At 44.6% G+C, this 22,920-nt stretch overlaps 1 protein-coding gene across 1 annotated transcript in view; it reads left to right on the plus strand.

Annotated features, from left to right (window-relative positions):
• Positions 1 to 16,470: 16,470 nt before the first annotated feature.
• The window catches only part of fst (follistatin), a 28,073-nt gene continuing 21,623 nt past the window's right edge, over positions 16,471 to 22,920 (plus strand). Inside the window, exon 1 of the mRNA XM_036979142.1 lies at positions 16,471 to 16,723. The gene's annotated coding sequence lies outside the window, so the exon portion shown is untranslated. The remainder of the gene's footprint in view (positions 16,724 to 22,920) is intronic.

Raw genomic sequence — 22,920 nt, forward strand, 5'->3', positions numbered from 1 at the left:
CCCCCTCTGTGACACGTTCGATGCTGATATAACGTAGAGACGAAATCGAGTGGTTTGCTTCCAAAAAGTGGGCCGTAACTGGGTAAGTCGAGTTTTTACACCTTTTTTGGTGGTATGATGCTCTGAGATTCGTATATTTAATTCACGCTTTGTTTTACCCACTTCATTTTTACCACAAGGACAAGTTATAAGATAAATAACTGCCTTAGTGGAGCACGTAATAACACCTTTGATTGGGATCTGTTTCCCTGTTTGTGGGTGTTTGAAGGATCTACATTTATAAGTGCTATTGCATTGAGCACAGCCATTACACTTGTAGTTTCCATCCAGTAGGGGCGCAAATAGACGTTGTTCAGGAATATCTTCTGGTGGTAAATCAGAGTTTACCAGCTGATCTCTGAGGCTTCTGCCCCGCGAGAATACGACCAAGGGAAGGTCCGAAAACACATTACCGGGACTATCATCGGATCTTAGAATGTGCCAATGTTTGTGAACGATTCCCTTAATTTGTTCAGAGCACTTTGAATAGCTAGTTAACTTGATTAGTTAGTTAGATCACAATAATGTTTCTTTTCCTTGAAAAAGGTCATATCTTGTTTTATGTTTTTATAGTTTTCACAACGGAATTATTAACCTGACCAATTTTTGTACCACCTCTTCTTGAATTGGATTATACAAATGATCAAATGCTAACAGGGGATGTTAACACATTTTGTGCGGACGGAACGTTTCTGGGATCTTTCATTTCAGCTCACAAAACACTTTACATGTTGCATTTATATGTTTTCTTCTGTAATATATATTTTTCAGTAACATCTGCTAAATACATGAAATGAAATCAATACATTTGTTTTATTTTGAAGTTTAACTATCGTCTGCGGTGGAAGAAGGTGAGGACCAAAGCACAGCGTGGTAAGTGTTCATATTTTTTATTAAAAAAACTGAACACTGAACAAAACAATAAACGACAAACGAACAGTCCCGTAAGGTGAATGGAAAAAAACACTAAACAGGAAATAAACACAAAACAACAGTGAAACCCAGGCTACCTAAGTATGATTCTCAATCAGAGACAACGAACGACACCTGCCTCTGATTGAGAACCATACCAGGCCAAACACAAAACCACAACATAGAAAAAAGAACATAGACTACTCACGCCCTCACCAACCTAACACAAAGACATAACAAAGGAACTAAGGTCAGAACGTGACATGAAGTGATATATATTTGATATGTATTGTTATCAGGAAGTGGTATATTTGGCTATAGGTCTACCGGTTCACAATTCAACATCCTCGATCACGTGTCATTCTAAGGAGGGCCGAGTGTCTGCAGGGGTTTTTCCGCTCCACCCTTTGTACTCGATTGATGAATTAAGGTCACTAATTAGTAAGGAACTCCCCACACCCGGTTGTCTAGGTCTTAATTGAAAGGGAAAAACGAAAACCCGCAGACACTCGGCCCTCCATGGAATGAGTTTTACACCCCTTTTCCTAGATTAATATATGTGATATTTCAACAAAACAGTTTACTTATTCAGTTCCAATATGGTGCAGGTTTTAGCTGACAATCTGTTTGTCAAGATACCCACACAGCTCAAATCAAATACTTAAGAGAGAGAGACCTGTTTAGATTAATTGGCATTCACCTAACTAGAAGTCTTGAAGAATAGACAGTGACAGAGAGCTGACTGTGATGCTCATTCACCCTCCTCTATACAGACATTACAGATGATGGTGATGATGATGATGATGATGAAGGTTTATAACGACCATCCGTCTTCTCTCTCTGTTGTTGTTTACCCATCTGTAAACAAACATTAGAAGGTCAATGTATCGGCAGCCCATAGATCACGGTCTACTGTGCGACAAAACACTACCAGCCAGTCAGCCAACCAACCAGCCAGTCAGTCAGTCAGTCAGCCAGCCAGTCAGATATTGAACCAGACAGTCAGTGATTCAGTCAGCCAGCTAGCTAGTCAGCCAGTCAGATATTGAACCAGTCAGTCAGACAGACAATCAGTGATTCAGCCAGTCAGCCAGTCAGTCAGCCAGCTAGCCAGTCAGCCAGTCAGATATTGAACCAGTCAGTCAGTCAGCCAGTCAGCCAGCTAGCTAGTCAGCCAGTCAGATATTGAACCAGTCTGCCAGTGAGTCAGCCAGCTAGCTAGTCAGCCAGTCAGCCAGCCAGTCAGATATTGAACCAGTCAGCCAGTCAGCCAGTCAGATATTGAACCAGTCAGTCAGACAATCAGTGATTCAGCCAGTCAGTTAGCCAGTCAGTCAGCCAGCTAGCTAGTCAGCCAGTCAGTCAACCAGCTAGCTAGTCAGCCAGTCAGATATTGAACCCGTCTGCCAGTGAGTCAGCCAGTCAGCCAGCTAGCTAGTCAGCCAGTCCAGTCAGCCAGCCAGTCAGATATTAAACCAGTCAGCCAGTCAGATATTGAACCAGTCAGACAATCAGTGATTCAGTCAGCCAGTCAGTCAGCCAGCTAGGTAGTCAGCCAGTCAGTCAACCAGCTAGCTAGCTAGCTAGTCAGCCAGTCAGATATTGAACCAGTCAATCACTCAGCCAGCTAGCCAGTCAGACAGTCAGTCAGTCAACTGTATTGATGGGACTTGATGTTCCATTAAATGATCGATGCAGGCTGCAGCCGTGGGCTCTATGACTGGACAGCTAAATGCTCCTACATGGTAAAGGTCAGGATGTGTTAGTTCATTGGCAGAGAGATTAATCAAATCAATAACCTACTGTGTGTCTCGGGAAGGCAAGCAGGCACGCAGAGAGAGCTTGGTATGTAGGTCTATGTAGCCACACTACAATACAATACACTACAATATAATACACTACACTACAGTATACTATACTATAATACAGTACAATACACTACAGTACAATACACTATAGTATAATACACTACAGTATAAAACACTACACTATAATACACTACAATACACTACAGTATAATACACTACACTACAGTATAAAACACTACACTATAATACACTACAATACACTACAGTATAATACACTACACTACAATACACTACAGTATAATACACTACACTACAGTATAAAACACTACACTATAATACACTACAATACACTACAGTATAATACACTACACTACAGTATAAAACACTACACTATAATACACTACAATACACTACAGTATAATACACTACACTACAATACACTACAGTATAAAACACTACACTATAATACACTACAATACACTACAGTATAATACACTACACTACAGTATACTATACTAAACTATATACTATACTATAAAAATGATGCCAGCCGATTCATGATTTTGACTGGCTGAGAAACGTTGCCTTCCTGTCTGTCTCGTCTCGTCTCCCGACACGTTCATTACTACGGGACAGATGAAGATTGAATTTGGACATTGAAACAATGTTGCAAATGTCGGAGAGACAGACAGCAACATTTATACAAATCTCCTCTGTTGAAAACTAAATGTTAGTCTAAATGTCTTTTTACTGTTGTTTTATTTCTTTACTTACCTACACACACACACACACACACACACACACACAAACACTTTTTTTTCCGCACTATTGGTTAGAGCTTGTATTCAGCATTTCACTGTACGTGACCAATACACTTTGATTTGATTTGAAAAGAAATGTGAGATAATGTCTAGATGCTTTTTCTAGTGGAGATCAAGTTTATAAATTGCCTGGCTGGGCTGATGAGACAGTCAGATGGAACAGAGTACAAAAAGGCACTTCAACGTCATAGATTTAGCAGGTGGGTAACTCGTGGAATAGACACCGGCTGGAATGCGGTTTTAACCAATCAGCATTCAGGATTAGCCCCACACGTTGTATAATACATTACAATGCACTACAATACACTACTATATACTATAATACACCATAATACACTACACTATAATACACAACACACTACAAAACAATACACTAAAATATACTACACTACACTATACCACACTACACTACACTATACCACACTACACAACACTACACTAAAACACCCTATAATACACAATACAATACACTACACTACAAAACACAACACTACAATAATACACAACACACTACACTAAAATACACAATACAATACACAACACTACAAAACAATACACTATACCACAATACAATAAACAACACAACACTACAAAACACTACACTACACTACAGAACACAAGGATTGTCTGTCCCCGTCCAGCCACCCCATACACTGCTGGAAATAACAAAACACTGTAATGTGGCCTGGCTGTACGATCATTAGTCTCCTATCAGATCACCCCCAGATCACCGCTTGCTTACATCCCAAATGGAACCCTGTTCTCTATTTAGTGCACTACTTTAACCAGGGCACTTATCCTTATATATGCCCTGTGGACCCTGGTCAAAAGTAGTGCACTATATAGGAAATAAGGGTACCAATTGGAACACATTAAAAAACACATGAAGGGATGATGTGGAGCAGAAGTGGCTTTCTCAGTGGACATCAGGCCTGGCCAGGCTAAAGGGTGGTGACACGGAACACACTGCACCAACTACATCCCTCACTGCAACGCCTAATGGCTCATAAAGTCAGGCCCCCCGGAGCACGAACTGTCCAAACTCAGCACCAATGGCTAATGTAGAGTAGAGCACCCCTCCCTCCTGCCTGTGCGCTCTGTGAGCTTGAAGGTAGAAGAAAGACACACACAGCTGCCCCCACAGCACACAGTATGTATGGGGGGAGGTATGTGTGTATTTTTTTATTGTAATTTTGAATATTTTTTTGAGGGAGGGGTTGATCAGATTTAATATAGCAGATAGATTGTAGGTTTTAGCAATTTAATTGTTGCATACTTTTTTTTCTTTCTATACTTTTCCCCCTCTAGTCTGGTTGCTTACCAAGACAACATTGAATGGTTCCTGTTCGGCCTAGTTAGAGTAAATATTGTACAATCCAGGTGAGGAAAGGTCCAGGTGAGGAAAGGTCCAGGTGAGGAAAGGTCCAGGTGAGGAAAGGTCCAGGTGAAGAAAGGTCCAGATGAGGAAAGGTCCAGGTGAGGAAAGATCCAGGTGAGGAAAGGTCCAGGTGAGGAAAGGTCCAGGTGAGGAAAGGTCCAGGTGTGGAAAGGTCTAGGTGTGGAAAGGTCCAGGTGTGGAAAGGTCCAGGTGTGGAAAGGTCCAGGTGAGGAAAGGTCCAGGTGAAGAAAGGTCCAGGTGAGGAAAGGTCCAGGTGTGGAAAGGTCCAGGTGTGGAAAGGTCCAGGTGAGGAAAGGTCCATGTGTGGAAAGGTCCAGGCGAGGAAAGGTCCAGGTGAGGAAAGGTCCAGGTGTGGAAAGGTCCAGGTGAGATAAGGTCCAGGTGAGGAAAGGTCCAGGTGTGGAAAGGTCCAGGTGTGGAAAGGTCCAGGTGAGGAAAGGACCAGGTGAGGAAAGGTCCAGGTGAGGAAAGGTCCAGGTGAGGAAAGGTCCAGGTGAGGAAAGGTCCAGGTGTGGAAAGGTGTGGAACGGTCCAGGTGAGGAAAGGTCCAGGTGAGGAAAGGTCCAGGTGTGGAAAGGTCCAGGTGTGGAAAGGTCCAGGTGAGGAAAGGTCCAGGTGAGGAAAGGTCCAGGTGTGGAAAGGTCCAGGTGAGGAAAGGTCCAGGTGAGGAAAGGTCCAGGTGTGGAAAGGTGTGGAACGGTCCAGGTGTGGAAAGGTCCAGGTGAGGAAAGGTCCAGGTGAGGAAATGTCCAGGTGTGGAAAGGTCCAGGTGTGGAAAGGTCCAGGTGTGGAAAGGTCCAGGTGAGGAAAGGTCCAGGTGTGGAAAGGTCCAGGTGAGGAAAGGTCCAGGTGTGGAAAGGTCCAGGTGTGGAAAGGTCCAGGTGAGGAAAGGTCCAGGTGTGGAAAGGTCCAGGTGAGGAAAGGTCCAGGTGTGGAAAAGTGTGGAACGGTCCAGGTGTGGAAAGGTGAGGAAAGGTTCAGGTGAGGAAAGGTGTGGAACGGTCCAGGTGTGGAAAGGTCCAGGTGAGGAAAGGTCCAGGTGAGGAAAGGTCCAGGTGTGGAAAGGTCCAGGTGAGGAAAGGTCCAGGTGAGGAAAGGTCCAGGTGAGGAAAGGTGTGGAACGGTCCAGGTGTGGAAAGGTCCAGGTGAGGAAAGGTCCAGGTGAGGAAAGGTCCAGGTGAGGAAAGGTCCAGGTGTGGAAAGGTCCAGGTGTGGAAAGATCTTAGAGAATTACCCAGAAACACTCAACAGTAATCACTGCCAAAGTGATTCTAACATGCATTCTTCTAAATGCTATACTTTTGTATTTCATTTTCAATATATTTGCGAAAGTTTTTTAACAACAAGTTTCCAGATTATCGGTTATTGTAGATGGGTGAGAATTAGTTTTACTCCGTTTTAAAATCCAGGCTGTGACACAACAAAATGTGATTCAATCACGGGGTGTGGTTGCTTTCTGAAGGCCCTGTACTTCTCTCACATCTACGGTGGTTAAATAATTAGACAAATATTCCTAGTTGTTCTTTCATCAAGTGCTGGATTTTCACATTCTGATCTGAACTTTAACCCTCTGATGTCCACAGATTAACCCATCTGTCCCAGTATAATGCCATTGAGTGATTTCCTTTTGCAATACCTCCCTCCATTTGACTGTGATGTCTTACGATGAGGGTGGTGATGATGATGATGATGATGATATGTGCCGGAACTCACGCTTTCTGCCCTATAAAATAAATACTTTACCCGAGAGTATGTGTGTTTGTTGTGTGTGTTCCTCACCCTCCTCTTTACAACTCTACACCCTACGGTGAAAAGCAGCCACGCATGCTAACATCCGTTTTGTTTTTAATTAATCACGGCAGTACAAAGGCAGTCAGTCAGTCGCAGGCGGCAGCGCGGCTTAAGTCCAAATCAATGGCACAAGCCAGAGGCCCGGGCAGTCGATATTTTACGAAGTGCAAAAAAGCCCTGCGAGTCTCAGGCTCCCTTTGACTGACCTCACACACACACACACACACACACACACACACACACAGTTTATTGGAGGCCCTGGGGTGTGAGTCAGCCTGGTTTGGTCTGAGGGCTAGCTGACTGGTCTGGTCCTAAGTGTTTCCTAGCTGCCTGGTCTGGTCCCCAGTGTTTCCTAGCTGACTGGTCTGGTCCTCAGTGTTTCCTAGCTGCCTGGTCTGGTCCTAAGTGTTTCCTAGCTGCCTGGTCTGGTCCTCAGTGTTTACTGTCCGACTACCCAGAAGGTCTGACTTCTCTTTGTTCCTTCCTTGAGTATAGACGAGGGAATAGACCAGCAGGACGGATCCAGCAGGGACACAGTACATCACATAGCTGACAAAAGGACCGAGAGAAGCATTGATATGGTGAGTGACCCCCTGTAAGGTTACTGTAGCGAGGTCAGGTCTGGTCTGACATGAAATTCAGTCAGCGAGCATGCAGCCCAGTACACCTCACACAAATATAATTTAATAGAATACCTTCGAATAGAACAAAATATAAGTTGGTTAAAATATACGTTTTCATTGGTTAAAATAATAGTAAGAGAATATGATTGACATTTCTTTTCTTCTTCAGTTGTTAATATTCATCGAGTTGAAAACCTAAAATGCTAAATTACTATTTTAAAACCACTATCCGGATCATTAACTCTCTGCCTCTGAGATATTCAGCCACTGTGCCATGGTCGAAGGCCAGGGGACGCAGCTAGATGGCTAGTAAGCCATGCAGTGTGAAAATAACACTAGGTCATTATCTAAAGCTAATGAGATGTGTGTGTGTGTGTGTGTGTGTGTGTGTGTGTGTGTGTGTGTGTGTGTGTGTGTGTGTGTGTGTGTGTGTGTGTGTGTGTGTGTGGGGTGTGTGTGTGTGTGTGTGTATGTGTGTGTGTGTGTGTGTGTGTGTGAGCAATGAAAAAAAATGGTGGTTCTTCTACTCCGATTCTGTTTGACTGAACAATTTTAGAAGCTTTAATTTTTTTTTAAAGGCCCAGTTGTGGTCATAGTCTGTGTTTTAGATCAGCTAACTAACACTGTAAAAGTGTGAAGATATGTGATCAGTGTTATTCCCTGGTAGTTGCTGGTTGAAAACACTATCCACACAGGACCTACCAATCAGCAGGTTTGCATGAGCAAGAGTTTTTGTAATTTCCATCACCAGGCAGTGCATTTATTAACTGTCTGGGAGTCATCTGAGTGGGGGGCTGAAAACGAGTTGTTATTGGCAGAGAGGTTTGGAACTTTCTTTCTTATTGGCCAATAAGCGAGAAAGTTCCAAACCTCTCTGCCAATAACAGCTAGTTTTCAGTCCCCCCCACCCCCCACTCAGATGACTCCCAGACAGTCCTTGCAAAATAGTTGAATGAGAAATAGTTTTTGCTGAAAAGCCTTTTATTTGCCAATTTAATGGTCATCTTTTACAGTAAGATATTAAGATATACTGCTTTCACATTGAAAATTAAAAATTTATATGGCCCCCTTACAAACAGGCCTATTTTTACCACACTATACCTCTGGTGTGCATGCCGTGCTGTGCAGATGTTGCTGGGGTCTATTTTCATAAATCCATTGAATATACATAAAACATGATTCCATTATGTATTTGTTTAGGCAAAGAAGCATCATGAGACTAATAAAATGTATTGTCAAACAATAGAATGCCATATTTTCAGTTTAATTACGTTATGTCAAAATTGAGGAAATCAAGAGTTTATTATTTTATTCATTAAATATACAAGACACACCTACCCGATCACAGTCAACACACATATACTGTATTTGTAGTAAGAGTATAACGCTATAATACCGAATAAAATACAAATAATGTTTTTCTCACACAGGAACTGTGGAATTGCTGTGATATAAAAGATATATTTTGAAAAATAGCCTTTTTTCATCCATGTTTCATCTCTTTCCTTACCGTCCACTTTGTTAGGGAGCAGGTACAGTCGTGGACAAAAGTTTTGAGAATGACACAAATAATAATTTTCACACTGTTTGCTGCTTCAGTGTCAAATTAACAGGCCTACCCTTGATTTAGGTTACATTATAGCATGCTAAATGTTTATGATCAGTAATTTAGGCTACATTATAGCATGCTAAATGTTTATGATCAGTAATTTAGGCTACATTATAGCATGCTAAATGTTTATGATCAGTAATTTAGGCTACATTATAGCATGCTAAATGTTTCTGATCAGTGATAGATTAACAAATGATTTAGGCTACATTATTGCATGGTAAATGTTACTCGTCGGTGATTTAGGCTACATTATAGCATGATAAATGTTTCTGATCATTGATTTAGGCTACATTACATCATGCTAAATGTTTCTGATCAGAGCTTTAGGCTACATTACATCATGCTAAATGTTTCTGATCAGAGATATATGAACACTTGATTTAGGCTACATTATAGCATGATAAATGTTTCTGATCAGTGATTAAGGCTACATTTACAGCATGCTAAATGTTTCTGATCAGTGATTTAGGTTACATTTACAGCATGCTAAATGTTTCTAATCAGTGATAGATGAATACTTGATTTAGGCTACATTATAGCATGCTAAATGTTTCTGATCAGATAGATGAACCAACAAATAGATAAGGTATACCACCTCTGTCACGGTCGTCGTCCCCCTCGTCTGAGGAGGAGTAGTTGGAAGGATCGGAGGACCAAAATGCAGCGTGGTATGTGTTCATCGTGAATTTAATAAACAGAGAACACTAGAACAAACTATACAAAACAATAATGAATAATTACAAATAAAACGAATAATGACCGTGAAGCTATAGTAAGAACTGTGCTGACACAAGCAACTAACATAGACAATCACCCACAACCCACAATGACAAAACAGGCTACCTAAATATGGTTCCCAATCAGAGACAACGACTAACACCTCTGATTGAAAACCATGTCAGTCCAAACACAGAAACAGACAAACTAGACATCCAACATAGAATGCCCACTCAGATCACACCCTGACCAAACAAAACATAGAAACGTACAAAGCAAACTATGGTCAGGGCGTGACAGTACCCCCCCCCCCCCCTAGGTGCGGACTCCGGCCGCAAAACCTGAACCTATAGGGGAGGGTCTGGGTGGGCATCTGTCCGCGGTGACTGGTGCTGGACGTGGCCCCCACTCCACCATAGTCTTAGTCCACCTTAGTAGCGTCCTTTGAGCGGCGACCCTCGCCGCCGACCCTGGCCTGGGAACCCTAATAAATGGGCCAACAGGACTGAGGGACACCTCTGGACTGAAGGATACGTCTGGAATGAAAAAAATACACTGGACTGAGGGGCAGCTCAGGACTGAGGGGCAGCTCAGGACTGAGGGGCAGCTCTGGACTGAGGGACAGCTCCGGACTGAAAAGCAATTCCGGCATCGCCGGCGTGACAGGCGGCTCCAGCGGCTCCTGGCTGGCTGGCGGCTCTGGCGGCTCCTGGCTGGCTGGCGGCTCCTGGCTGGCTGGCGGCTCCTGGCTGGCTGGCGGCTCTGGCGGCTCCTGGCTGGTCGGCGGCTCTGGCGGCTCCTGGCTGACGGGCGGCTCTGGTGGCTCAGGACATACGTGCGGCTCTGGCGGCTCCTGCCTGACGGGCGGCTCTGGCGGCTCAGGACATATGTGCGGCTCTGGCGGCTCAGGACAGACGGGAGACTCTGGCGGCTCAGGACAGACGGGAGACTCTGGCGGCTCAGGACAGACGGGAGACTCTGGCGGCTCAGGACAGACGGGAGACTCTGGCGGCTCAGGACAGACGGGAGACTCTGGCGGCTCAGGACAGACCTGGAGACTCTGGCGGCTCAGGACAGACCTGGAGACTCTGGCGGCTCTTGACAGACGGGAGACTCTGGCGGCTCTTGACAGACGGGAGACTCTGGCGGCTCTGGACAGACGGGAGACTCTGGCGGCTCTGGACAGACGGGAGACTCTGGCGGCTCTGGACAGACGGGAGACTCTGGCGGCTCTGGACAGACGGGAGACTCTGGGGGCTAAGGACAGACGGGAGACTCTGGGGGCTAAGGACAGACGGGAGACTCTGGCGGCTCTGGACAGACGGCAGACTCTAGCGGCTCTGGACAGACGGCAGACTCTGGCGGCTCTGGAGAGACGGGAGCACCTGTAGGCAAAAGACGGAGAGACAGCCTGGTGCGGAGGGCTGGTGCGTGGAGGTGGCACTGGATAGACCGGACCGTGAAGGCGCACTGGAGATCTTGAGAGCAGGGCTGGCACCATCCGCCCTGGCTGGATCTTCACCCTAGCCCGGCAGATGTGGGGAGCTGGGATGTAGCGCACCGGGCTAAGCACGCGTACTGGGGACACCGTGCGTTCCACCGCATACACGGTGCCTGACCAGTCCAATGCCCGCCACGGTTAGCACGGCTAGGAGTGCTGTAGCTCTGAGCTGGCACAGGACGTGCAGGGCTAGGGAGGTGCACAGGAGGCCTGGTGCGTGAGGCTGGCACAGTCCTCACCAGACGAATGGCACGCACCTCAGGACGAGTATGGAGAGCTGACCCAGGTGACATCAACTCCCCGACACGCTCCGTCGGGCGGATGTCGTGCCTCATGCACCAACACAGCACCTCCCTCATAACTTTCTCCTCCAATTTCCCAATTAACTCCTTCACTGTCTCTGCTTCGCTCACCTCCAACACCGCCCTGACCGCCTCTGGTTCCCTCCTTGGCTCCTTACGGTAAACAGGGGGAGTTGGCTCAGGTCTGACTCCTGACTCTGCCACACTCTCCCTGTGCCTCCTCCCAAGAAATGTTTGGGGCTGCCTCTTGGGCTTCCAGCCGCACTACCGTGCTAGCTCCTCGTAATGCCGCCTCTCTGCTTTCGCTGCCTCCAGCTCTGCTTTGGGGCTGCAATATTCCCCTGGCTGCTCCCAGGGTCCTTTGCCATCCAAAATCTCCTCCCATGTCCAGGAGTCTTGTGATGCTGGCCGCTGCTGCTGCCCGTTACCACGCCGCTTGGTCCTTGGTTGGTGGGTGATTCTGTCACGATCGTCATCCTCCTCGTCGTGAATTTAATAAACAGCGAACACTAGAACAAACTATACAAAACAATAAACGAATAACGACCGTAAAGCTATAATAAGAACTGTGCTGACACAAGCAACTAACATAGACAATCACCCACAACGACAAAACAGGCTACCTAAATATGGTTCCCAATCAGAGACAACGACTAACACCTGCCTCTGATTGAGAACCATATCAGTCCAAACACAGAAACAGACAAACTAGACAACCAACATAGAATGCCCACTCAGATCACACCATGACCAAACAATAGAAACATACAAAGCAAACTATGGTCAGGGCGTGACAACCTCCCATTGCCCAGAGAGAAACCAATTAACCAAATAGCCTATACAGATGGAGGTTCAGTGAAACACAATCACATGGATTGATTATCAGGCAAGTCAGTGAAGTCGCAGTCTTTTGGTAAGGAGGAGGCCTATAGGACCGTGAGTGAAGAGCAAAATAATTCACTTGTTAATTAAACTACGTAACATGGCAAAATGTTATATTTAAATGAATCAACTAGACAAGATGATCAGGTGAGCAGCACTCACCTTAACATAACTAACATTTACTCCAGCCTAATTGTAGCCGAACCAATATCCAAATAGAGATTCATTTGAAAACAAAAGAAAATGCGACAGTTGTCTGAAAGCAGCATGATGGCACTGTCCCAGTCAAAACGATCCTGAACTTAACCAATTGACCACACGCGGGTAGGCTATCACTTAAAATGTATTGCAAAGATTGGATGTTTTTTGGGTGTCTCAGTAAGCAACAATTTGAAACATGCCTTCAATTGCCTACTTTATTCCAATATGTTTTGTCATTCAGTGATGTTTATCCCCACGGTAATTCATCATGGTTCCATCCAGTTATGCTTTAAGAAAACATGCTTAGTGACGGGCCACGCAAAGAGATGGGCGAAGTGTCACGCCTCGTAAAGTTTAGAACTGCCAGGTGGAGAGTGAGGTGGTGCTGCCTAGCCACCAACAAGAGTTTAAGAGAGTAGTGTGTGCCAATGTCGCCTCAGCATTATGGCTATGTTTCATACTAAACCGTAGGCAGAACTTTACCCAAACGATTACTAGGTTGTTTGGCGGAAACACAAGTTTTGGTTTTGATACCGGCAGTACCATTCAGACATAAAGAAAAAGTGGAAAGAAATTGACAGTATGGTTAAGATACCGGTATGGTAAAGTTGGCAGTATGGTAAAGTTGACAGTAAGGTAAAGTTGACAGTTTGGTAAAGTTGACAGTATGGTATAGATACTGGTATGGTAAAGTTGCCAGTATGGTAAAGTTGCCGGTATGGTATAGATACCGGTATGGTAAAGTTGCCGGTATGGTATTGTGATGGTATGGTAAAGTTGACAGAAAAACATCTTAGTATGAAATGAACTTATTTGCTACCCAGAAATAATTTTATTTTGATATAGAAATGGCAGCATTGGGCCTTTAAAAACCTTCCGAAGTCAGTGCAAAGAGACGAACAGACAGACAGACAGACAGACAGACAGACAGACAGACAGACAGACCTTCCATTATACACCACATCCATTACATTCTCTATTTCACCTCACTTCACACTGCCTCTTCCACTTATGTGACAATGTTGTTCACTGACTACAGCTCAGCGTTCAACACCATAGTGCCCACAAAGCTCACCTTCCGCTGCAGCTGGATCCTGGACTTCCTTACGGACCGCCCCCAGGTGGTGAAGGTAGGCAAGAACACATCCGCCACGCTGACCCTCAACACAGGGGCCCCTCAGGGTTGCGTGCTTAGTCCCCCCCCTGTTCACCCACGACTGCATGGCCAAGCACGACTCCAACAGCCTATAGGGAGGAGGTCAACGTCAGCAAGACAAAGGAGCTGAATGTGGACTACAGGAAATGGAGGTCCGAGCACGACCCCATTCACATCGAAGGGGTTTGTTGTAGAGAAAGGTCAAGAGCTTCAAGTTTCTCGGTGTCACGACATCACTACGGCATTAACATGGTCCACACACACATTCACACAAATGTGAAGAAGGCACAACAACGCCTCTTACGCCTCTTTCCCCTCAGGAGGCTGAAAAGATTTGGCATTGGCCCCTCAGTTCCTCCAAAGAGTTCTACAGCTGCACCATCGAGAGCATCTTGACTGGCTGAATCACCACCTGGTATGGCAACTGAACGGCATCCGAGAAGAAAAAGAAACGCACACCTATTTAGACGAGGTGCTGGCTAGAGGTGCTGGCTAGAGGTGCTGGCTAGAGGTGCTGGCTAGAGGTGCTGGCTAGCGGAGTAGAAAACTTGAAAATAAAAGAGAGCCGCACACTCTAGGAGCTGGGAGATGGAGATGGAGATGCAAAAATGTTATTAACCAACGTTACGACAGCCAAGCTGTCTTCATCAGGGTGTAATGATCGGCATCCAGTAGTGTGTACGGCCCAGTACATCACTGGGGCCAAGCTTCCTGCCACCCAGGACCTCTATACCAGGCAGTGAAGCCCTAAGCATTGCCAAAGACTCCGGCCACCAAAGTCATGGACTGTTCTCTCTGTTACCGCATGGCAAGTGGTACCGATGCACCAACTCTGGAATCAGCTTCTAACCTCAAGCCATAAGACTGCTAAATAGTTTGTCCAGCTAAGTAATGGATAACTATATGGAGCAAACACTGCTCCTACTATTTATTATCTGTCCTGATGCCTAGTCACTTTACCTTTATGTACATATCTACCTCAATGACCTCGTACCCCTGTACATAGCCGCGATACTTGTACCCCGTGGATATAGCCAAGTTATCGTCACTCATTGTGTATTTATTCCTTGTGTTATTATTTTTCTCTCTACATTGTTGGGAAAGGCCAACAAGTAAGCAATTCACTTGTTAGTCTACACCTGTTGTTTGTGAAGCATGTGATGAATACAATTTGATTTTGGTTTGAAGTTGGCTACTGTTATTGACACCTGAGTGAGACAAGGTAACAGCTGAGGCCAAAGACAGACACAAGTCAGAGGAGATGCTGTGGTCATATGACGGAGAGGACTACATGAGTGAGAATGTACCGTTGTTGGCTGCCACTGTTGTAATTTGGCTTGGCTTCTCCGACCATGGCCAGTCCTTCTCATGTATAGCATACAGCCCATACATCGATTGCAGCCATTACAATTTGACTTGTGTTATTGGCTTCCATGGCTTCTCCGACCGTGGCTATTCCTTCAATGTTGACCTGTTGCTATAGCCAGGCAGAACTGACAGATGACCCAGATTGATTTTTAGCTAGTTTAAGTTTTTTTTTCTGAAACTGGATATTCAACGCAGACCACCACGGGAATGGGCCTCACTCACACATGCAAACACACACCATGGGGACAGGCCCTCAGGTCTCTGATCAATGTTACGGGTGCCTGTGAAGTCCAAGAGAATCAAGATAACACTCTGTACTTGGAGTGTCCAAACACACACACACACACACACACACACACACACACACACACACACACACACACACACACAGGAAAAAGTGCTTGTGCATCTAATTTCTCCTGAGACCCTGATCTAGTCAAGGTCGAAGCAAACCTATACCAATACTGCCATCGTCTGGCAACTTTATGTACTTCACATGAACAGTGCATGTTAGAGTAGGCCTAATTTTATTCTTTGTAAATGACAGGAAAATATTCGATAACAGTAAATATCTTTCATCTGACAAGCAACACAAAACATACTGATCATGGACCTTGATAATAACGCAAGAGACATCTTATAAATAGTATCATAGCTTCTATAGTAGCTAAAGCAAATTTTATGTAAAAAAAAACATGATTTATTATATATATTTGTTTTAAAAACTTGAGCTAAGGATATGCCTTTTTTTGGGGGGGGGGGGGGGGGGACTTGGGACAGGCCTCTACTTCCCTAAACTCTGTGTACCAATCTGTAACCAACATCTTGATCAACTCAAAATATATCAACAGAAGTGTCTGAATATCTTATGAGAATTTGACAGTTGGAATGGTTGGTTCTAGAACATTAACTTTATATACTAATGTGCCAGTCACTCCGTACCCGGCCTAGACTAATCATGCTATGTACAATTTCATAAAACAGTTTATGGAAATTGTTTTTTAAATGCAGTAATAGTAATATTTTTGTCATTTTGACTTTTGATCAAATACCACCACCGACTCTTTTTCGCTGCCATATTAACGTTAATGCGCCAATTGAAACTCAACGAGAAAAGAGTTGATCGTTTTATTAACGTTTTATTTAAAAAAGTATGGATTTCAGCAAACAAAGAAAGGCACGCAGCTAGAGAAAGACAAACACTGCATGGTAAGGGTTTAAGAATTTGTTAAGTTTTGTTTTAAGAGCCCCGACCCTTGTTCTGAACGTTAAAAGATTTGCAGGTTTGGTTTTTGGAAACATACGGAATGTATATTTAATGTGAGCATGAAATTATTTACGAAAAAAAAAAAAAAGCAAAGTGATATTACTACACACCTATAAAGAGTTAGGATTCCCACACGGCCATATTTCCATTTTACAGCGCATGTTGACGTAAGACAGAAGAAGGACAGATGAGGAGAGAGGCGGACCTGTCCTAATTAGCGCTCTGCGTCACCTGTGTGTAAACACAAGACGGATGTCACAGACGTGTTGTCAGTGGAAACATACTGCCGGGTACAACTGTGTTAAAACCTGTTAAAACCGTGCCGTAAGTGTATATTTTGCTACCGTGAAATCATTTTGGTGTGATATGGAAGTAGAGGGTTTTATGTTTCTAGAACCATACCCGCAATGGAGAATCGGTTCACGTTTAGATGGAGTACTTGGCTCTTTTGGCACCCAGAGCCGATTCACATTGAAACGGGACATGTAAAGGTCCTTGGACGAAAAGTAACTTTAGACTCATTTACTCCGTTATTGAGCTTGTCTCTGTTCGACTCCATGCCTGTGATTTGCATGTGATTTGCATGTGATTTACATGTTATTTGCATGTGATTTACATCATGGACTTGGGTGTAGTCAGCAATCTCAGTGTTTGTTTATACAAATCCACAGGTTTATTGCTTTGAAAGCTATACCACTCCGGTTTATTCTGTGATTGTTTGGAGATATGTAGATGGTGGCCCAAACCCCTATCCTCCAGTAACCTCAGGGTAATTGTTTTGGTGGTCCCGAACCCCTCTATCCTCCAGTAACCCCAGGGCAATTGTTTTGGTGGTCCCAAACCCCTATCCTCCAGTAACCCCAGGGCAATTGTTTTGGTGGTCCCAAACCCCTATCCTCCAGTAACCCCAGGGTAATTGTTTTGGTGGTCCCAAACCCCTCTATCCTCCAGTAACCCCAGGGCAATTGTTTTGGTGGTCCCAAACCCCTATCCTCCAGTAACCCCAGGGTAATTGTTTTGGTGGTCCCAAACCCCTATCCTCCAGTAAGGTCATTGTTTTTCAATTGTGCATGTTTGTATTTCAGTTCATATTTACTGTTTATTCGTAAATGCAGTGTTCACATTTACAAGAAGTGTTGGTCGTGGTCTCTTGGTTTTTCTCTTCTGTGGTTTTGGCTTTCTGTGTGAACTCGGTCAGTTGTCTCACTGAAAAAAACGGCAGCATGATAGAGCCTAGTTCTACTTTCCATGGACTTTTGAGTTAGTGGTTACCTAGTTCTACTTGTTATGGACTATTGAGTTAGTGGTTACCTAGTTCTACTTGTTATGGACTATTGAGTTAGTGGTTACCTAGTTCTACTTGTTATGGACTATTGAGTTAGTGGTTACCTAGTTCTACTTTCTATGGACTGTTGAGTTAGTGGTTACCTAGTTCTACTTGTTATGGACTATTGAGTTAGTGGTTACCTAGTTCTACTTTCTATGGACTGTTGAGTTAGTGGTTACCTAGTTCTACTTTCTATGGACTGTTGAGTTAGTGGTTACCTAGTTCTACTTGTTATGGACTGTTGAGTTAGTGGTTACCTAGTTCTACTTGTTATTGAGTTAGTGGTTACCTAATTCTACTTGTTATGGACTATTGAGTTAGTGGTTACCTATTTCTACTTGTTATGGACTATTGAGTTAGTGGTTGCAATGCTGATACTTCACCCCCTGACAGCACACTTGTGTGTTTATAGACAGCAATATGACAAGAACGGGACAGAGAATATTGGCCTGTTATTTACATGAAAAATTAAAAGTTTATATAGGCAATTATTTAATAGCTGTGAAAATAAACCAGAACAGTATCTACATAATGTGGTTAAACGTTACCATAAGGATGTACACTAATCATGTATACTTGATCACTACTTGATATATATTTACTTAATAACTGTGATAGTGACACTACTTTAGGGCATACTCAGTGTGCCCATGTACATCGATTGAATCCTCCACTCATCATGAACAGTTGATTTGGTTTCTAATCGAGGAACCAACTGTTTCTTCTCCAGTAAAACTCTACCCTCACATCTGTCACCGAGCCGGTCGATAGATCAACGGTGGCCAGGAGGCTCAACATGGTGGGAAAGCAACGTCTGTCTGTCTGTCTGTCTGTCTGTCTGTCTGTCTGTCTGTCTGTGTGTCTGTGTCTCTCTGTGTGTCTCTCTCTGTCTCGCTCTGTCTCTCTCTCGCTCTCGCTCGCTCTCTCTCTCATATAAAAAAATAAATGGCTCCATGCAGGTGGTGTCACGGAATTCTAAGAGTGGCAGTGTGCCCTCTCCGACCACAACTGGTGCAGGAGGAGGCTCCTCCTCCGGTCGCCCTAGATGCAGCACCCCCTAACTCCATGGGTGTTGGAGCGGGAGTGCTGGGAGGTGGAACAAACAGGACCTGCTCTGGATGCCCGCTAGCAGGTTGTCTAGCCGGATTGACATGTTGATGAGTTCGTCCAGAGTCACGACAGGCTAGCTCCCTGCGGACGTTCTCCCGACCTATAACGGTCCATCGGGGACCCTGTCATTCCACCCGGCGGCCAGGGTCCAAAACTCCAGCGTAAAGTCCTGCCTAAAGGTGGAACAGCCGTTCACTCACTGGTGGGTGGTCGAACACAGCCCGGAAACGGCGGGTGAACTCAGGGTAGTGGTCCCTCGCTGAGTCTGGACCCTCCCAGACCACGTTGGCCCACTCCAGGCCTCTGCCCGTTAGGCAGGAGGCTCACACTCTCCTCTCCCGAGGGAGTCGGGCGAACGGTAGCCAGGTAATCCTCTAGCTGGAGCAAGAACCCCTTGAACCTCCCTCGGGATCGGTGGCAGCTAGTAGACCGGTGACGATGACCACCGAGGGAGAGGAGCCGCCCGAACGGGGAGAGGAGCCGCCCGAACGGGGAGAGGAGCCGCCCGAACGGGGAGAGGAGCCGCCCGAACGGGGAGAGGAGCCGCCCGAACGGGGAGAGGAGCCGCCCGAACGGGGAGAGGAGCCGCCCGAACGGGGAGAGGAGACAGTAAGTTCGGTGATGTCCTTCCCTCTCCCATCCAGGTGGGGGTAATGTCAGTAAGTCAGGTGGTGTCCTTCCCTCTAACCTCTCCCATCCAGGTGGGGGTAATGTCAGTAAGTCAGGTGATGTCCTTCCCTCTAACATCTCCAATCCAGGTGGGGGTAATGTCAGTAAGTCAGGTGATGTCCTTCCCTCTAACCTCTCCCATCCAGGTGGGGTTAACAGTCAGTAAGTCAGGTGATGTCCTTCCCTCTAACCTCTCCCATCCAGGTGGGGGTTAACAGTCAGTAAGTCAGGTGATGTCCTTCCCTCTAACCTCTCCCATCCAGGTGGGGTTAAGTCAGTAAGTCAGGTGATGTCCTTACTCCTCCCATCCAGGGTTGACAGGTGGGGGTAATGTCAGTAAGTCAGGTGATGTCTTTCCCTCTAACCTCTCCCATCCATGTGGGGGTAACAGTCACTAAGTCAGGTGATGTCCTTCCCTCTAACCCCTCCCATCCAGGTGGGGTTAACAGTCAGTAAGTCAGGTGATGTCCTTCCCTCTAACCTCTCCCATCCAGGTGGGGGTAATGTCAGTAAGTCAGGTGATGTCCTTCCCTCTAACATCTCCCATCCAGGTGGGGGTAATGTCAGTAAGTCAGGTGATGTCCTTCCCTCTAACCTCTTCCATCCAGGTGGGGGTAATGTCAGTAAGTCAGGTTATGTCCTTCCCTCTAACCTCTCCCATCCAGGTGGGGTTAACAGTCAGTAAGTCAGGTTATGTCCTTCCCTCTAACCTCTCCCATCCAGGTGGGGGTAATGTCAGTAAATCAGGTGTTGTCCTTCCCCCTCCCATCCAGGGTTAACAGGTGTCGGTAATGTCAGTAAGTCAGGTGATGTCCTTCCCCCTCCCATCCAGGTGGGGGTAATGTCATTGTGTCAGGGGAGACAGCAGATGTACCTGTGGGGGTGATTGTGGGCAGTGTGATTGGAGGTCTGCTCTTACTGGCTCTGTTGGTGGGGCTGCTGTGGAAGGTGAGGATCAGGGCCCGTATTCACAGTCTTGGAGTAGGAGTGCTGATGTAGGATCAGTTTGGCCTTTTAGATCATAATGAATATGACTATGTGGACAGGGAGGACCTGATCCTAGATCACAATGAATATGACTATATGGACAGAGAGGACCTGATCCTAGATCATAATGAATAAGATGATGTGGACAGGGGGAGGACCAGATCCTAGATCATAATGAATATGACTATATGGACAGGGGGAGGACCTGATCCTAGATCATAATGAATAAGATGATGTGGACAGGGGGAGGACCAGATCCTAGATCATAACGAATATGACTATATGGACGGCGAGGACCTGATCCTAGATCACAATGAATAAGATGATGTGGACAGAGAGGACCTGATCATAATGAATATGACTATATGGACAGGGAGGACCTGATCATAATGAATATGACTATATGGACAGGGAGGACCTGATCATAATGAATATGACTATATGGACAGGGAGGACCTGATCATAATAAATATGACTATATGGACAGGGAGGACTTGATCCTAGATCATAATGAATAAGATGATGTGGACAGAGAGGACCTGATCCTAGATCATAATGAATAAGATGATATGGACAGGGAGGACCTGATCCTAGATCATAATGAATATGACTATATGGACAGGGAGGACCTGATCATAATGAATATGACTATATGGACAGAGAGGACCTGATCCTAGATCATAATGAATAAGATGATGTGGACAGAGAGGACCTGATCCTAGATCATAATGAATAAGATGATATGGACAGGGAGGACCTGATCCTAGATCATAATGAATATGACTATATGGACAGGGAGGACCTGATCATAATGAATATGACTATATGGACAGAGAGGACCTGATCCTAGATCATAATGAATAAGATGATGTGGACAGAGAGGACCTGATCCTAGATCATAATGAATATGACTATATGGACAGGGAGGACCTGATCCTAGATCATAATGAATATGACTATATGGACAGGGAGGACCTGATCCTAGATCATAATGAATATGACTATATGGACAGGGAGGACCTGATCCTAGATAAGCTTGTCTACTCTGGTAATGATGTATAGTATAGGTGATGTGTATATGATGTCTTTTTCATAGGATGTAATAGAGATATTGATCAAAAGGACTTAGGACTGAGGATATTGATTACTGTGTTCTGCCACAATCACAATTTTAAAGAAAGTCTGTGATTTTCCTTTTTTAGTTTGTTTTTTCTTTAGTTAATGAGATTGTGTACTTTAACCTTTTCTAAAGATATAATATATATATATACAGTGGGGCAATAAAGTATTTAGTCAGCCAGCAATTGTGCAAGTTCTCCCACTTAAAAAAGATGAGGCCTGTAATTTTTATCATAGGTACACTTCAACTATGACGGACAAAATGAGATGAAAAAAATCCAGAAAATCACATTGTAGGATTTTTACTGAATTTATTTGCAAATTGTGGTTTTACCAACTTCTGTATTTAATTACCAAACATTTTACCAACTTCTGTATTTAATTACTAAACATTTTACCAACTTCTGTATTTAATTACCAAACATTTTACCAACTTCTGTATTTAATTACCAAACATTTTACCAACTTCTGTATTTAATTACCTAACAATTTACATACAGTTCAAATCAAAATCAAATGTTATTGGTCACATACACGTGGTTAACAGATGCTATTGGTCACATACACGTGGTTAACAGATGCTATTGGTCACATACACGTGGTTAACAGATGCTATTGTGGATGTAGCGAAATGCTTGTGCTTCTAGTACCCGACAGTGCAGCAATATCTAACAATTTCACAACATAATTTCACACAAATGTAAGTAAAGGAAGGGAATTAATAATATATAAATATATGGAGGATCAATGTCAGAGCGGTATAGACTAAGATACAGTAGAAAGTATAGAATACAGTATATAGATATGAGATGAGTAATGCAAGATATGTAAACATTATTAAAGTGACTAGTGACTAGTGATGATTTCATTGGCCTTTCTGTGCTAGTGATGGCTGTTTAACAGTCTGATGGCCTTGAGATAGAAGCTGTTTTTCGGTCTCTCGGTCCCTGCTTTGATGCACCTGTACTGACCTCTGATAGCGGGGTGAACAGGAAGTGGCTCGGGTGGTTGTTGTTGATTATCTTTTTGGCCTTCCTGTGACATCGGCTGCTGTTGGTACTATACCATAGTAATTGAGTTGATTGTTTTTTCTTATTACATTATTGATTTCCATATCATTAAAAAGGCATCCAAACTTAAGCTAAAAGCACAATTTCTGTAATTACTGATAACTAGGTGGAGACTAAATAAGGACATAGTTGGCCGAGATGTGGTCGTTTTTGACAACCAGGTTTCAACATCATATTAGGTACAATATAGCAAAGCGTTTGCGCTCTTAGATGGCTGCCCAAGTATGGACGCATTTGGG

The sequence above is a fragment of the Oncorhynchus mykiss genome, chromosome 6, assembly GCF_013265735.2.
Source record: "Oncorhynchus mykiss isolate Arlee chromosome 6, USDA_OmykA_1.1, whole genome shotgun sequence".
Classification (NCBI taxonomy): domain Eukaryota; kingdom Metazoa; phylum Chordata; class Actinopteri; order Salmoniformes; family Salmonidae; genus Oncorhynchus; species Oncorhynchus mykiss.